This window comes from Onychomys torridus, unplaced genomic scaffold (assembly GCF_903995425.1).
Source record: "Onychomys torridus unplaced genomic scaffold, mOncTor1.1, whole genome shotgun sequence".
In the NCBI taxonomy this organism is placed as follows: Eukaryota; Metazoa; Chordata; class Mammalia; order Rodentia; family Cricetidae; genus Onychomys; species Onychomys torridus.
This window is the reverse complement of record NW_023413875.1, coordinates 1-12,676: the sequence shown is the minus strand read 5'-3', so window position 1 is coordinate 12,676 and position 12,676 is coordinate 1. Positions and strand designations below refer to the sequence as shown.

The following is a 12,676-nucleotide window of genomic DNA, read 5'->3' as shown; positions in this document are numbered from 1 at the left end:
ATGGTGGACACTGGAGTGGGTTGGGATGGTGATGGGCTCTTGGGTGGTTGGGGTAGTGCTGCTGGGCTCTGGGGTATTAGGGTGGAGGTGGTGGCACTGGGTTGATGCTGGCTCCCAGATACCCAGGGTGGAAGTGTTGGGCTCTGGCATAGTCAGAGTGGAGGTGGTAAGCTTTGGTGTGGCACTGGGCTCTGAGCTAGTCAGGGTAGAGGTAGGCTCTAGGTGATTGGTGTGATGATGGGTAGGTATAGTTTTGGGTATTAGAATAGAAGAGCATACAATGGATTTCATGGTCTGTGGGAGTGTGGTGAATCCTGGGATCTAAATAGTGGGTTTGTGTGTTGGATTGTAAGAAGGCATTTGGCTGTCTGGAGAAGTAGGCGACTCTAAGAGTAGGCCCCCGTGGGTAGTATGGGCTTTGGTGTTAGTAGAGAACTTGACCTCAGCCCTGGTAACAGGTAGATCAGAGAAATTATCAGAGTCATTATAGTCTATATCCCTATCACCACAGTTAGGGCAGCCCTTCCCTGGGTAGGAGTAGACAGGTGCGGAGCCCAAATTGGCACATCGTACACTGGCCACATTAGGGGTCATGGAATTGACATTCTCACCCTCCTTCCATAAGTAGACATTGTGGGAATTTTGCTGGAGCCAGTGGCGGAGGTAGAGGATATCACAATCACAATACCAAATGTTGCCATGGAGAAAAACAAAAGGCAAGAGGAGGGTCCCAAAGAAGCCCTTTGGGATTGTATGAAGCCGGTTCCCTTGAAGGTAGAGGGCGTCAATATCTTCCAGCCCATCTAGGAGCCCAGCAGGTAGGTCACACAGTTTGTTGTTGGCCAGATTGAGTTTGTTCAGCTTGGTGGTGAACCTCAAGAGTCCAGGGGACAGACTCCTCAGATTATTGTTCTGCAGGTAGAGCTCCTGGAGTTGGCTTAGACCTTCCAGGACACCAGGAGACAGTGATTCCAACTGGTTGAAGGAGAGGTCAAGGATAGTGAGTGCAGGCAGTGCCCGGCCTAGGGAGGGCAGACTTCGCAGATTATTGTGGGATAATTTCAGGTTATTCCAGCTTGGACAGTTTCTCATCAGTCTGCAGGCTGGTCAGCTCACATTCCTCCAGGTCCAGCTGAGTGAGGTGAGTGAAATGCACCAGGGATGCTGTGGAGAAGTTACCCAGTTTGTTCTTGCCCATGTGGAGGATGCCTGTGTCTGCCCTTAGGCAATGCTGTGAGCCCCTGGTTCTCACAGTTGACTTCCAGCAAGCTGGTGGCTTTGGAGAGATCACAAGTGGGATGGGAATGTAAGGGGCTTGGCAGCAGGAACAGCAGGGATGAGGAGAGCCATGTCAACCTGTGGGCAGAGGGAGTTTACAGGGATGCCACCCTGGACTTGGCATCATTTTCCTAGGCTCCAGCCCTCCATTGCTGCAGCTCTCAGGATCCCTTCCAGAAAACAGCTTCCACACCTCCCAGACTTTTCCCTCTCTTCCACCCCTGTCCTCAGTCCTTGGTTCTTAGTCCCCCCTTCCAGATCCTCCAACCTCTGGTCCCAGCCCCAGCTTACGGTCAGGCAGAGAAAGACATCTGAAGGCACGGGGCTTCTTCCAGAGTATGACTTTAGTCCTTCTCTCTTCCAGCTCCAAAGGAGAGCCAGGCCAGGAGCAGGAAAGAGATAGAGCTGGTGGAGGAAATGACAGCCTGATAACCAGCTCCTGGGACCAGGGAACAGTAATCCCTCCAGGCACCTCCCTTATCACCTTTCTCCACAGCTTTTCCCAGACCCTCCCTTTGGTTGGAAACAAGGTGCTCCTTCCTGACACCCTGGAAAGATCTAGAGATTCTCCAACCACCAACTTTGTGCAGCGTCAGCCTGCTACCCTCTCCCTTCTCCTCCATTGCTATTCTTAAGATGTCTAATTTCCCTTCGCTGCTTCCTTACAACCCACTGCCACCTTTCCTAACCCCTAAACTGATTCCCCCAACCTGGGCCGCTGGCATCCTCGTACTCTATCCACTGGGACCTCTTGGCTGATACTCTCTATACTGTTCTTACAGCATCTGGTACCAGGGCTTCGTCCCTCCTGGTGACATGTCCACTCATTTGCTTGGTATTCCTCTTGCAGGTGTGCTTGGTCCCTCTCAAACCTTCACTGGGGCTCCCTCTTCCCTCTCCCTTTCTGGAGCTATAAACCTGTTTTCAGAGCATTCTTGGGCTTTTCTAACATATACTCCATAGACACCTGAATACATTTTACTTGTGTCTCTAACCACTTCCTGTCCCAGAATCAAGTTTTATCCCTTTTCCCTGAGGCCTACATTCTTAATTCTGATTGTCTCTCAGGAGCTCTCTCCTTACATGTTCTACAAGCACAGAAACTGTGTACCTCATTTGAGAGGGCTCAGGAAGATCGTGAGTTTAAGCCAAGCTTTGGGCTACAAAGGAAGACCTTTCTCATTCTAAACAACAAAAACAAAACAACAAAACAGGATTTCAGCATTTCAAACAAAACATTATTTCAAAAATCAACTTCATTATCTAAATAGCTTCATCTGCTGGCCATGGAGATGCAGGACTGTTCACACTCCTAGACTTTGGGAAGCAGAGGCACGAAGTGCATGAGTTCAGGGTCAGCCTGGCCTGTATCCTGAGACTTTATCTCAAAACAAAACCCAGAGAAAATAGCACTCCTCCGTTGTCCACAACTAGTCATTTACCTGATCATCTGATCACTCCCATGCGACTGCCTTCTTCCTGCTCCCTGGTTATGGAGGCTTGCTGATGTCCTCTGCTTTCTTTCCCATCTCTCCATTCCCCACTGCCCAGACCAGGGCACTGTCTCCTCCTCCGCTGAAGAAGCCTTCTGGGTTATCCAGAAATCTCTAACTTCCTGTTTTCCATCGGAGAATTGCCTGCCAGTGTGCTAACATGTCAACCACTTGAACTCATCCTGGCTCCTGAGGGCTCTCAGGAGGCAGTCTGCAGTACCTACCATGGTCTTCAGGACCTGCCAAGTCTGATTCTTGCCCCCCTCCTGCTCAGCCCCCTTGTCTAGTGCTCTCCCCCTCCTGATCCTTTTTTGCTGTCCTTGAATTTTCATTGGTTACCTTTTCCCAACACTTACATATTCAAGCAAGAATTATAGTCACAATATCTAATTTATTTATATTTAACAAAATTAAAGAAAATACTCTATCATATGTTTTATTTTTGTGAGTCTAAGGTTTCCTGTTTAATTTACCCTTTTATCATGGCGAAGGAAAACTATAATTATAACTGTCTGGTCTTTAACTCCATCAAGGACATGAGAAGGATATAATATTTCCTGCCTCTGCCTTGCATGTGGCAGGGAAGGTGTGTTCCATCCTACCCAGCTACTTTCTAACAGTTGAGAGTCTGGGGCAGAAGATCATTGAGACCAATAGTTGGGGCTAACCTGGACAAAAAGTCAAGACCCTATCTAAAAGAGACAGGGACAAAGAAGGGAGGGAGAAGGAGGGACGGGGGGCTTGGGGAATCAGTTCTGAGTCTGAATAAGTCTCTATGTGTGAAGTAGAATGTTTCCAGCAGGTGTCTACATGGCTAAGTCACTAATTAAGGTGTGACCTCAGATCCCCTTGGGATCTCTTTGGAAGCTTCAGGAACAGTCTCTCAGCAGGCTGTTCTGTGTGGGCTTTTGCCCTGGATCAAGTTCAGGAGGGAAACTGCACTTTGCTCTGCTCTGGGCTGGATTAGTTACTGTATAAATTCCTACAGTCCCTGTTCCTGCCCCAGGGTACTTGGCTTTCTCTGCATAGGGCATTTATTTCCCTGGTTTTTCTGTTTGTTTGTTTTGATTTTGATTTTTGTTTTGGAGCTGAGGATCGAATTGTTTTGTTTTTTGTCAGAGGTAAGGACTGAACCCAGGGCCTTGTGCCTGCTAGGCAAGCACTCTACCACTGAGATAAATTCCCAACCCTGTTTTTGTTTTTGAAACAGGGTCTTGCTCTGTAGCTGAGGCTGACTTCAAACTCAAAATCCTCCTGCCTCTGTCTCAATGCTAGGATTATAGACATTTGCCACCACACACAACTTTATATCTGTCTTTTTCTGCTTCTTCTAACGTCATTTTTATTGTAACTCAGGGGTTTTTTTGTTTTTTTTGTTTTTTTGTTTTTTTTGGGGGGGGGTGACGGTTGCTAGGGTTGGATTTAGGGACTTGTTTTGAGGTTTATTTATTTATTTATTTATTTTTTGTATGTTTGCCTGCATGTATACATGTCTGGTGCCCCCTGGGGGTCAGAGAGGGCATAAACAAGACCTTCATGATGACCATACCAGTTAACATGCCAGTGTTGATGGGGGAAATTTTACAAGGCCCCACTTCTAGATGAAAAGCTACAACCTGTGGTTGCTGAGGGAGGGAGAATCAGTTTTCTCCATTCATCAGCCCCCTATTTGGTTTGCAACCCAAGTGGTCAGCCCCAAACATGTGTACACAGGAGCAACACGAAATGGACCAGAACATTTGTTCTTGCAAAGGACTCAAGTTTAACTCTTAGCACCCACATGGTGGCTTACAACTGTCTGTACCTCCAGTTCCAGGGGATCCAATATCCTCTTCTGACCTTTCTGGGCACATGATGCATATACATACTTTTAGGAAAAACATTCATACACATAAAATGAAATTTAAGAAATTCTCTCTCTATGGGGTTTGGGGTGTGGCTCAGTGGTTAGGAGCACTGACTGCTGTTGCAGAGGACCTAAGATCAATTCCCAGCACCCACATGGTGGCTCACAACCATTTGTAACTCCAGTTCTTCTGACTTCCATGGGCTCATGGCACATAGATATACATACATACAGGCAAAACATTCATACATATAAAATAAAATAAATCCTCGTATTTCCACACCCAACCCCCCACCCCAGGATCAGGATGTAACTCTCAGCTATTGATCCAGCACCATGAATGCTGCTGTGATTGTAAGGATTATGCCCTTAATTACATCACTAGCCTGCTATGGCATCTCAGCCTAAAAAGCAGGCATGCTCTTTCTGTGTTCTCTCGTTCCTTCCGTATTTTCCCTCCTCAGTGTGGTCTATCTCTTTCTTTCTCTCTCTCTCTCCCAATAAGGCTCTAGAAAGGTAGCCATGGTTCGTGGTCCTTCCATAACTAATACATCCCGCACTCTCATCCAGCCACAAGCGCTGCTCCTTAACCAACAATCATGACAATGGACTAAGCCTGTGGACCTAGAAGTGATTCTGAGGAGAGGGGACGCCGTCCTGAGATCTCCTGCCCAGGATTGAACAGAGCTCAGACTGCCCAACCAGGGCCACATGCAGCTAATTAAAGACTAGAGAGTGCTTAATTAGCAAAGCCACAGTGCTCAGTGGCTAAGAGAAGCCAGAAGAAATCCAGCCTGGGGTCATCTGGAGTCCTGGGAGCCATGTTGCCACCAGTGTGGGTTTCCCAAGTTGTGTGGGCCCCTGCTCTCACAAAGGCTTCTAAAATTGTTTATTAAATCCAGACCTGCCCCACCTCAACACACACACACACACACACACACACACACACACACACACATACACACACAAAGAAATTAAAAAAAAAAAAAAAGGAAGCCAGAGAGTGGTGGTGCACACCTTTAATCCCAGCACTTGGGAGGCGGAGGCAGATGGATCTGAGTTTGAGGCCAGCCTGATTTATAGAGCTAGTTCAAGGACAGCCAGGGTTGTAGTTACACAGAGAAACTATGTCTCAAAAAATAAAGAAAGGAAGGAAGGAGAGAGAGAGAGAGAGAGAGAGAGAGAGAGAGAGAGAGAGAGAGAAGGAAACAAAGAAGAAGAAAGGCAAGAGACAGAATATCCTCATGTCTTTCCGTACACCTTCTTTACCTGGACTTCTGCATGAAGGTCAGTCCCCAGTCTCCGTGGCCTTCCCACATCAATCAAGGCAGTCAGCTCAGTTCTTCAAGGGAGGCTCCCCTACTGAGGTGAGTCTAATCTCTAACTCACACTGGAACCAATGGTAACACAATCCTACTAGGGAGACTGAGATGGGTAGATCTCTATCACCTTGAGACTAATGAGTTCAAGGTTAGCCTGAGCTAACTAGTGAAATTTATTGTCTGTTTTCAGGTGTTTTTTTTTTGTTTGTTTGTTTGTTTGTTTGTTTGTTTGGACACAGGGTCTCTCTCCTCTCCTCTCCTGTCCTCTGTCCTCTCCGCTCCTCCTCTCCCTCCTCCCCTCCCCCACTCTCACCCTGCCTGTCCTGGAACTCACTACTTAGACCAGGCTGACCATGGAGATCTCTGCCTCCTGAGTGCTGAGGTTAAAGGCCATGCCAGCTTTTTTTTTTTTTTTTTTAATTCATTGATAGTGTGTGCATGCAGGTACATGGGTTTCACAGTGCATGTGTCCAAGTCTGGCGTGGGAGTTGATTTTCTTTTTTCTATTTATTTATTTATTTATTTATTTATTTATTTATTTATTTTTGTTTTTTTTTTCGAGGCAGGGTTACTCTGTAGCTTTGGAGGCTGTCCTGGAACTCGCTTTTGTAGACCAGTCTGGCCTCGAACTCACAGAGATCCACCTGCCTCTGCCTTCCGAGTGCTGGGATTACAGGTGTGCACCACCACCGCCCCGCAGAGTTCATTTTCTTTGTCTTCCAGTTGAGGCAGTGTGAAGGGGCCCCAAAATAGCTTCACCACACAGCAGCCATGACAGACTTAGGGGCCTAGACACAGCTTCTTTGACAGGCTTACTGGCAGGCAACACCCAGAATCAGAAAAAGCCTTAGACTGATACCAACAGGGAACCACCCTGGGGTGAGGAAGAACCTGGCATCCCAAACATTCCAACCATTAGATAAGGTGGCCAGATGCCCTTGAGTCTAGCACACACCTATTTTTTGTTTTACAAATACCCCTAGATTACTGTCAACCAACTGGGGTCCTGGACGCTGGAAATCCCCTCACCCCAACCTTTGCTATGATAAACTTCTGTCCCACCTGAGCTCAGGGCTCTCTGCTCTCACCACTGTGTCGGAAAAGACAGGGGGTCCAAGCTCTGGAGCTTGAAATAAAGGCTCTTTGCTTTTACATGCGGGATCTGGTCTCTGTGGTGGTCTTTTGGGGGTCCCCACGCTCTGGGCATAACAGCAGCCTCTCTGGTTTCTGCTGCTGCGCTGTGTACTCCAGACAGTCTCACCCGGGAGTCTCTGGGTGTCTTCTGTCTGCCTCCCATTTGACCATGAGGATGCTGGGACAGTGGGTGTGCAGCACTTCTGGCTTTTCACTGGAGTTCTGGGGGTCAGACTCTGGTCTTCAGGCTTGTGCACGGAGTCCTCTATCTGCCAACACATCTCTGTCTGATCTTGCTTGTTTTTAACAGATTCTCACTATTTAGTTTAGGCTGACCTTGAACACACTAGTCTCAAGGTCATGAGGCTCCTCCTGTCCTAATCTCCTTAGTAGGATTGCATCACCCTGGTTCCAGTGTCAGTTAGTCACAGATTAGACTCACCTGAGCAGGGAGCCTCCCCTGAAGAACTGTGCTGACTGCCCTGACTGATGTGGGAAGGCCACGGAGACTGGGGACTGACCTTCAGGCAGCAGTCCAGGAGAAGAGGGCGTGCAGAAGGACATAAGGACTTTCCCTCTCTTGCCTTGTTCTGGCTGGGCTCCCCCTTGCCCAAACTCCTGTTTTTGCTGCTGATTCCTCCTCTGATAGAGTCTGCACTCTAAGCCTTCTTTGTGGAACGGGGACCAGCTGCTCTCCAGGAACTTTCTGCCTTCCAGTGCCAGGTGGGGACTACTGAGGCCCCCCACCTTGTGGACTGAGTAACTACCACCCCTTGCCTACCCACCCCTACTCCCCACCAGTAAAAGACAGGTCCTCTGGGACTCCTCCAAGGTTGAGGCCCCACCTCAAGGACCGAGTCCCTGGTTCTTAGCAGCTCATGTTTGATTTGGTGGCCTTTTTTTCAAAGCTCACTATATATGCCCTGTTCTGTTCTTAGAGACCTCAATAAAACAGGAAAAGTGAGCTACCACACTGGATTTAATGTAACTAGTTGAAAATTTTTTTGTGTGTGTGTATTTGAGGTGAGAGTGAAAGCATGTGGTGTCCCAGAACGTTTGTGGACATTTCTCCCCTTCAATCTTTCCATGGATTGTGGGCTTGAACTAGGGTGTCAGACTTGTAAGTACTGGCTGAGCCTTCTCCTGGCCCTCTCCCACCCTCACATTTTCTTTCTTTGATTTTGTTTTTTGAGACAGATTTTGTCTGTGTAATAACCCTGGCTGTCCTGAAAGTAACTCTGTAGACCAGGCTAGCCTTGAACTCACAGAGATCCTCCTGCCTCTGCCTGTCAAGCATGCTGTGGGACTAAAGGAGTGTGCCCACTACTACCCAGCTTTTATTTTCTACTCAGCTTTGTAGTGTGTGTGTGTGTGTGTGTGTGTGTGTGTGTGTGTGTGTGCTCTATTTGCTCTATGCCTGCATGTCAGAAGAGGGCATCAGATTCCACTACATAGATGCCTGGAATTGAACTCAAGACCTCTGGAAGAGCAGCCAGCGTTCTTAGCCGCTGACCCATCTCTCTAAGCCCAGAATAAACTCTTCCCTGTCTCCCCTCCTCCCCTTTGGTTTTTCCAGTCAGGGTTTCTCTGTGTAGCCCTGGCTGTCCTGCAGCTCACTCTGTAGACCATGCTGGCCTCAAATTCAGAGATTCCCCTGCCTCCAAAGTCCTGGAGTTAAATGCTGTGCCACCACCTTCTGTCCAGTGTTTCCTTTTCATAGCAGTGCTTTTGATACATTGTTTTTCAAAACCAGACAAAGTTCCCGCCCCCAAATCACAAATGACTCCTCCAGTCTCTTGAGTTAGTTTTGCTTTTCTCTTAACCTTTAAGTCACTGGGTTTACTTTGTATCTGGTGGGAGGTGTGGGAGCCCCTGGCTTGCTTTTCTCACCGTGGAGGCCATGGCTCTCACTGTGGTTGATAACTGCCTCTCCCACTGAGGCCCTGAGATCTTGGTGCTCTGGGTCCCTCCTTGTTCTTCCAGGTCCCAGCACCTCACATTCCTGCTGTTAGAGGGTTTGCTGTGTTTTGTGTGATGTGTTCTAACACCGGGTAGGCTGAGTCCCTCCTATGGTCCTTTTCAAAACTGACAAAGATCTTCATGGACCTTTCACTGTTCTAACATTTTAAAATGAGTCAAGTTCCTTTCAAAAATTATTTTCAGATTACCTTAGGGAGAATGGACCTCTTTATAATATGAAGGTAACTCATTGACAGAGATATCCTTCATTTATGTAGACTCTACTGTTAATTTCTTCTTCTTTTTTGATTTTACTTCTTTTTATTTTATGTGTCTTAGTGTTTACCTGAATGTCTGTACACCACATGTGTGCAGTGCCTGCAGAGGCCAGAAGGGGGTGGAGGATCCCCTGGAACTGGAGTCACAGGTGCTTGTGAGCAACCCTGTAGGGAAAATGCATGATTAACATTGTAGGAAGCTGCCAGCTTTCACATTTACACTTAGTTAGTTAGTTTGTTTGTTTTTTTCTTTGCTTGTTTGTTAGGCAGGGTCTTATTATGTAGCTCTGTCTGGCCTGGCTGTTGCCAGGTAGACCAGGCTGGCCTTGAGCTCAGAGATGTGCCAGCACCTACCTCCTGAGTGCTGGGATTAAAGGCCTCTACCTCGGCTCCTGGCATCACCTACCTTCAATATGAATAGCATAAATAGTCAGTATGGGTGGTGAGCATATTAAACACATGAGGCTGTAACACATCATTTGTAATTGCCTCTTGTACCCTTTGTTATTTTGAGTCCCACTCACACTGCTTTGCTAACTATGGTTGGTTATTTGTTCTGTTCTGTTGAGACAGGGTCTGATATAAGCCAGGCTGGCCTTGAACTATGCACCCTCCTGCCTTCACCTCTCAAGTGCTGGGGTTACAGGTGCATGTCTGCATGCCCTGCTTGCTGACTAGGATTTCTTAGAAGTTTTTCTAACTGAACCCTTACTTCCCTGCCTTTGAGGCTTATCTGAGTCCTCACATTACACCCGGAGTCTCACCATCTCCATCTTGTTCTCTGAACCCAAGTTGTGATGCCCTGGCTGTTCCCATGAATATGTCGTCCAGTTTCTGCCTACATGAGACCCCCCTTCCCGTTACATCATCTTGTGTCAGTCCTCTGACCTGAAGTGAGAAATTGAAATGAGATGTCCTTCACCAACATGTTCCTGTACTGAGGAAGTCCCAAGGACTTTTTTCTTTATACACTTCTGTTGTGTTTATTTGACCTGCATACATATCTGTGAACCATGTGCATGCCTGTCTCTGAGAGGCCAGCAGAGGGTGTTAGAGCTCCTGGAATTGGGAGTTATAGATGGTTGTGAGTTGAGAGTGGGTGTGGCCAATTCCCCTTTGCCAAGACACCCCTAGACAAATGTCAGCCAGTCAGGGTCTGAACTCTGGAAATCCCCTCACCCCCAACCTCTACTATGATAAAAATCCACCCTGCCTAGGCTCAGCACTCTCTGCTCTCACAGCTGCCTCAGATGGACAGAGTGCAAGTTTGAGCTGAAATAAAGGCTCTTTGCTTTCACATGAAAGAAAGAAAGAAAGAAAGAAAGAAAGAAAGAAAGAAAGAAAAGAAAGGAAAGAAGGAAGGAAGGAAGGAAGGAAGGAAGGAAGGAAGGAAGTGGGTGCTGGGGATTGAAGCCAGGCCCTCTGGAAGGGCAGCCAGAATTTTGCTTTTCCTTTAAGGAATATGGGGAAGGAGTTGCTTAGTGGAGCACAGGGAACTCGGTGACAGTTGCCATCATGAAACTCCAAAGCAGCATGAGATACAGCGCATGAAAACTGCACACCTGTCTCCTATCTACAGCTTAAGGAGCGTCTGTCATGGTGTCTTGGTTTTTCAAAATCTCCTTTTTAAAGAAGATTTTATTATGTATTTGTGTAAGTATTTTATCTGCATGTACAACTTTATGCCAGAAGAGGGCATCAGATCCCACTAGAGATGTTTGTGAGCCACCATGTGGTTGCTGGGAGTTGAACTGAGGACCTCTGGAAGAGCAGGCAGTGCTCCTAACCATGAGCCATCTCTCCAGCCCCCAATAAACCCACTTCTAAGCGGCATGGTTTCTGTTTTTTCATGGGGGTTAAACACACCGAAAGCTGTCAGTTCCATGCACTTCTTGAATGCTCTTTTGAGGTGTGTATCTCCTGCCTTCATCAGCTCCCCTTCAGAATGAATCACTTTAGTCTCCAGGAAACTGCAGCCAGTAGTTTTGAATGGCCGAGCCATCTCTCCAGCCTGTTTTTCTTTCTCTTTCTTTCCTACTTTTTTGATACAGGGTTTCTCTGTGTAGCTTTGCACCTTTCCTAGAGCTCACTCTGTAGCCCATGTGGGCCTGAAGTCACAGAGATCCCCTGTTGCTGCCTCCTGAATGCTGGGATGAAAGGAATGTACCACCACCTCCTGGCTCCAGCCTGTTTTCTTTTTGTAAGTTTCTAGAGAGGAAACCCTTTTGCTCTGGGACTGGAGGACTCCTTGGTGTGCTCAGATTCCCAAAGGGACTGCTAAGTGCTTCTCTCTCATTTTTTTCTCATTTTAGAGATTAGCTCTAGTTAAGGTAGCCAAGGCTGCTCTTGAATTTCCCTCTTTTTCAATGCTAGGATTTTTTGTTTGTTTGTGTTTGTTTTTGTTTTGTTTTTGTTTTGTTTTTCGAGACAGGGTTTCTCTGTGTAGCTTTGTGCCTTTCCTGGAACTCACTTGGTAGCCCAGGCTGGCCTTGAACTCACAGAGATCCGCCTGGCTCTGCCTCCCGATCAATGCTAGGATTAAAGGTGGGCCTCAGTCACACCTGGCTTTTGTATTCCTTTTTTCATTGTTAAAAGGCCTTTTCTCTATATTGTATCATGAGGTTTGGTGTTGTTTTTAAAAATAATCCTTTTGTTTTGTTTTTGTTTTTTGAGACAGGTTTCTCAATATGTAGCCCAGGCTGTCCTAGAACTCCATCTGTAAAGCAGGACCAGGCTGGCCTCAAACAAATCTGTCTGCCTCTGCCTCCCAAGAGCTGAGAATAAAGTCGTGCACCACCATGGCTGAGCAAATAATCCTAACTTTAGCTCAGGAGTAAGATCTGCAACAGGTCCAGTTTTCCCTTGGACTTGGTTCTACCCCTCTTGGATGTTTAGTTTGGGTTTCCTACTAGGAAAAAAAATGAGATCAACAGATGAAGTACAGCCCTGGTCCATTTCATCTGCCAGTACCTGGGGCAGCGTTATCTGCTCCCAGCTGCTCACCACTCCACGGGAGCCTCATGCGGGGTTTACTGTCATGGTCTTGTTTTCTGAACAGTAATCTAAAGAACGCGTTATTGAAGGAGCCGGCCTGGAACCCCACTGTTCCTTCTGTCTGTGGCAGCTCCTCCTGAGGAAGGTGGAACAGCACTCTGAGGTAGTTCTCCTGATGGGGTGGAAGAACCATGAGGCGGGCTGCCTTCCAGAAGGGTTAGGAGGAGGGCAGGGGGCAGAGGCAGAAGAAGAACTCTTAGCTAGAGTGAGGACAGAGGCCGAAAGGAATCCAGCTCACACAGGAGACCCATGAGACATGCAGTGGGCCAAGCACACACTGCCATGGGAGATGAAGCGGGACTGGTGGTGGAC

General features: G+C 47.4%; 1 pseudogene; it reads right to left on the bottom strand.

The window, feature by feature from the left end:
- Nucleotides 1–236: 236 nt before the first annotated feature.
- On the bottom strand, nucleotides 237–7,637 carry LOC118576544 (annotated as a pseudogene).
- Nucleotides 7,638–12,676: the final 5,039 nt, after the last annotated feature.